This window comes from Camelus dromedarius, chromosome 6 (assembly GCF_036321535.1).
Source record: "Camelus dromedarius isolate mCamDro1 chromosome 6, mCamDro1.pat, whole genome shotgun sequence".
NCBI classification, from domain to species: Eukaryota; Metazoa; Chordata; class Mammalia; order Artiodactyla; family Camelidae; genus Camelus; species Camelus dromedarius.
Window position 1 is genome coordinate 60597004 of NC_087441.1, and position 5117 is coordinate 60602120.

Below are 5117 nucleotides of genomic sequence, written 5' to 3' on the forward strand. Positions count from 1 at the left end.
CAGCTGCATTTCAAGGAAAAGCTAGTGAGCTGCAGGGAATGGCTATTGGGGACTCGCCTAGGTATTGGTACATCCAGACCACCGTGTAAAGCCAATAATCTGCAGCATCTGTTTAGAATGGGAGGGCCAGCAAAGAAGTCACAGCTGAGCCCCAAGAAACCCTCAAAACGTGAGCACTTTGTTTATGAGTCAGCTGCCTGCCCTCTGGTTTGAGAAGTAAAATGCCTCCGGCCATCCTGCGGTCCTCTCCAGATATTTAACATAGATGCAGTTACAATGTAACAGCAGTGGTGGGAGAAATAAAAACAACCATCATTTATTGACAGCCTAAGATCCAGGCACCAGGCTGAGAATTTTATGTCTATTATTTCTTTTAATCTTTCTAACTTTAGAAAGAAGTTTCTTTCTTTTTCTTAAGTTCCCACCTGAAGTTGGAAGAAACAGGAACACTGGGAAGAGTTTACTCAGAAGGCAGGTCAAGTGACTATTTAAGGTGTACAAGTCTCTGAGCACTATTTTTCCACTATTCATCATATATTGACATGATGATAATACTGTTGCTTGCCCTATTTTTTAATGAAATATTTAGACATATAATATTTGCAGCCTTTTTAATTATAGAGTGTAGATGTCTGTTTTGTAAGAGTTTAATCAAGGGGGAACAAAAGCTTTACTAACCTGTTTTCTCACTCCCCTGATTGGTACTGTGTGCCTGTTTATTATCTGTTAGAACGGACTCCTCATATGGTTTGAAATGAAAGGATGATCCATCTCCTCATTACCGATCCTTTGCTTGGTGATGAAAAACAGCACAAAACATATGAACAAAGGAAAAATGCCTTCCTGTCATTTCTCAGCCTTTCTTGCTGCTGCTCAGCTGGGATGTTAAAGAGTGGAGTTTAATAAAAGAAGGTGAGAAGGTGGGAAAAAAAGCCCTAATGAGCATGTGGTTAGTTATTTGGAAAGATCACGGAGAAGCGGCAGTGATTTTCTTTGTGCCTCACAGAACGCTATGTCCCCCAAGGTCAAAGAAGCCCAATGCCCTTCTTTTCTCACCCCTTCATTCCCTACCCTAACAACCAGCTTCTCCACCTACAACAGATTTCAAGAAGTTTAATTTCTGGTGATGGAGCAAAAAAGAATGTCATTCCTCATCACCAGCTTGTAGCTCTTGAGAAACATGCAGAAGTGGTGCGGGAGTGTTTTTCGGTTGCTTGCATCATTGGTCGAGCATCTTGTGAGCAAACATTTCAGATCTCAAGCTCAGGATGACAGAGCCCCAGCCCAGCCCAAAGGCTTTCTGACACTTACCCTTTAGATTGGGAATGAAGAACAAATTCCTATTTAACAAGGTGGAACCACTGAAAAACAAAATCCTTTAATGCTTCAAAGGAGAGCCAATAATAGCTGTCGAACTCTAAAGCAATGCTCCGAATTAGAATGAAGTCATGTCGTCATAACATCATTCTGAAAATGTTTTTAATCAGCGAGCGTTCCAGTCCTGTGGAGTGAGCATCACACAGAAATATTAAAAAAAAAAAAAAAACCCAAAAATAATACTGGAGGGCCAAACTCAGAACTCCCAAAACTCTAAGAAAGAGTGATGTTTTTGCTTCCAGTTCCCAAACCAGGAAACCATTACTCATCATTCCCAAGATCACTCCTTTGGGAAGTGGGAGAGAGATATGACCAACCACAACAAGTTAAAAGAAAAAAAAAAAAAAAGAAACCATAAAGTACAGTTACTTTCGGATCAACATCTATCTCAGGGAGGCAGGACATGCTTCTCTAATGGTCTAACTCCAGTATGACTGTTAACACTTTGGCAGAAAAAAAAATTGAGATCTTTCTTTGAAGTTGAAATATGCAGCCTTAACTGTGCTCTCATCCTCTACATTTCACTGAGTGAATAACCTAAATTACACAGAACGGCAGTAAATTGGCTCATCATAGCCCTGTTCTAATTTTAAAAAGATAAAGAACTAAAAAACCCAGACAGCCTTGCATGGAGCAATGCCGGGACTAGTGAAGTCCACTAAGAGGCTCTCAGCATCTTTCCCCAGAAGGTCATGGGTTCAAATTCAACCCAGGTTTGTGGTGACCAAGGACTATTCAACATCTTAGGTTAAATGTATGTGTGCCTTCAATATAATATTTCTAATAGGGATGCTGACAGCCTGCATTTGTCATTCTTGCACTCTCTCTCATGCATACAGTGGCTGGCCAGCCACATGCGGAAACTAAATCATATCCTCCCCTTAGAAAGGTGATCCTCACAAAATGTGAACTCTGAGGCACTAAGGAGCATCTTGCTTTCACGCTGTCTGCTGTCTGCCCATCTTCCAGCTCTGATGGGAAAGTACAGCAGCTCTTTGATTGGCAGTCTAACACCCTGATGAGCCTAGGAAAGACTTTAAATTTTAAAGACGTACAAGCATGCCCACAAGAACAGCATTTTCCAAACATAATAACTCTCAGTTTCAACAAAGCATTCACTTGTGGTGATAAAATGCCAGGTCACAAGTCAAATTTTGACTCCATTACTGAGCATTATCCTTGAGCTCTAAATAGAAAGTCAGTACAATTCACCAGCTGTCGGGTTCCAGCTTTCCCCCACCCCGAACAACAACAGAATAACAGGCTAAACTGTTATAGCTGCTGGACTCACTGCTTGATTAGATTCTTAATGAGTGGCTCTGTCCACAGGTCACTTCGGCCAGTCACTCAACAAATAAGCTTCAAGCTATTTTAGAGCCTGGGTTTCTCCTTGAAATTTCATAGAATTCAGTGAAGAGATCCACCATCGATCAAAAAAGATCTGGGCTGACTTAGAGACACTGAAGGTAATTCAATTACTCCTCTTCATGAAAACACAAAAGTCAGTGCAACTGAGTTGAGATATGAGATTTCCATGGAGTTCCTTCCATAGGTCCTAGTAAATAGTTCCCTTAGATTTGATGTTGACCATCAAGGAGTAAATGGGTAAGTGGGAGAATGCTCTATAAGGGGCACCCCGAGGATGTGTCAGTGTTGTATATCTAAGGGATGCTGAACGCCTCGGCCACCCCAAGAGCACAAATCACCTGGCTACAGGGAAAGGTGGCAGCGGCCATGTGAAATCCTGTTGTCTAAAAGCTCTCCAGGGGTTTAGCTACCCAGCTTTTCCCATTGCCTGAAAGATGACCCCATCACAGCCAGAAGAAGAGCTGCCTCCATCCTTTCTTTTAATTACTAGCAATCATCCGAACCTATGTTACCAGGAAGTGGCAGTATTTTGAAGCATTTCTTGTTAAGTCACCGGGTCACTTGGGAAATTAGGGTCTGTAAGGTCACAAGGATGGCACAACTTGGCGAATGTTTCCTCCTGCCAAGGATGTGAGGTGAAGGTAAAATGAACAACCATGACCCTTAAAAAAAAAAAAAAAAGAGCAACAGATGCAGAAGCGTCCCCCACCCCCTCTTAAATCTCTAGGTGGAGCTGTCTCTGCAGTGCAAGTGGGTTGAAGACAGCTTCTTCTGACGGGTGCAGAGTCCGCCCAAGGCATCAGGCTTAACGCCCAACGCTAATCCCACATCTACCATCCCTTTATCTATACATGGGTCCATCAGATTTTTATTTGTAACTTATTCCGGCTACCTACCTAATAGAAATTGATCATTTCAGCTGTGGACTCTATCGTAAATGGCCATTTCTCTACTGGGAAATGGGAAATACTTTCTCTAATCTAAAGCGGTTGGGGGTGGGGGGAGGTAGGTTCAAAGGCATTAATGGCGCTCTGCGCCTTTCTTTGATTTGGCCAGATGTTTCCAAATCGCGCTTAACAGCCTTCGCTCCTCCAGGGCCCTGGACCCACCAACCTCGGGCTTCCTCCGCACCAATTTTCCTCCCTTCCTTGAGAGGCTCTTTTCCGGATTTTCACCACGTAGTCCAAATATGGGACCCAGATCTGTTACGACTGATGTTGGGCTCTGAGCTTGAGCAAAAGAAGAGTGGAGGTCGATAACAGAGCGGGTGCAGGATGAGGACTGGGGCAGAATTTGCCAGATCCCCAGCGGGGTGTCGTAATATGAGAGCCGAGGCGGCCACGAAGAGGAGAGCTGGGGGACGGAACCGACTGTCTTCGGCGGGGCTCTTGGGGCCGGGGTGACATGGCTCCATCAGGTGGAAACCATGCAATCTTCCCTCGACCCAACTCAAAAGAGATAAAGATGTCTAAATAACGACGATCGCAGCCGCCACAACCCTGCCGGGGCCCCAGGGGGAGAGGGAGCGCCTTTTCTGCTGAAGCAGCGGCTGGGGCTTGTTTGTAGGTTCGCCATTCACCATGATAAATGTAAAGACCAATTAAGGTTTGATCCGTGCACACGGGAGGCAGACGGCGGCTGATAGTGGAACCAATTAACGAGCATGTCCCCTAATTCCTGCCGCGGCCGCCGGGCGCACCGCGGTTCCCCAGGCGCCTGCGGCGGCTGCCCCCGAGCCCCTCGCGCCACCCGCCCGGCCCTGGAGGGGGACTTCCTCCTCCAGCGAGTAGGTGCGAGGAGCAGGGCCCCCCAGGCGGCTGGGGAGGGGGCGCGCCCGGCAGGGAGGCGCAGAGCCAGCCGCCCACGGAGCCCAACTGTTTGCAGCCGGGGCCGGGCGGGTGGGGCGCGCCCAAGTGGTCTGCGCCGGGCGGGGCGGCGGGGGCCGGAGGAGGCGCCCGGTGCGAAGCCAGGCGGGCCCGAGGCAGAGGACAGGTGGCCGCGGGGCCGCCGCCAGGTAGCAAACGGCCTGGGGACTGCGCGGCACGGTCCCCAGACTTCGTCTGCCGCGGGCTCGGCTCCTGGCTGCCGGCTGCGGGGGCGGCCCGAGGTGGGGTGGGGCTCAAGGACGCACCCCCGGGCCTGGCGCGCCAACCTCGCCCCTCCCGCTCCCCCTTCCCTTCCGGCTCAGCCTGCTGGCCCAGACGTGACCCCCGCGCAAGGTGTTGGGCTGAGCGCAGCCAGGGCGCGCGTGATTAATGGCCCCGAGGTCCGGGGCAGCTCAGGAACGAGCCCCTTCTTGGCTCGGCCAGTGTGTAAAGGTATCCGGGAGGAGAGCCAGGCCATGGCAGTGGGGGCCCCGGGGACCGCGGCGG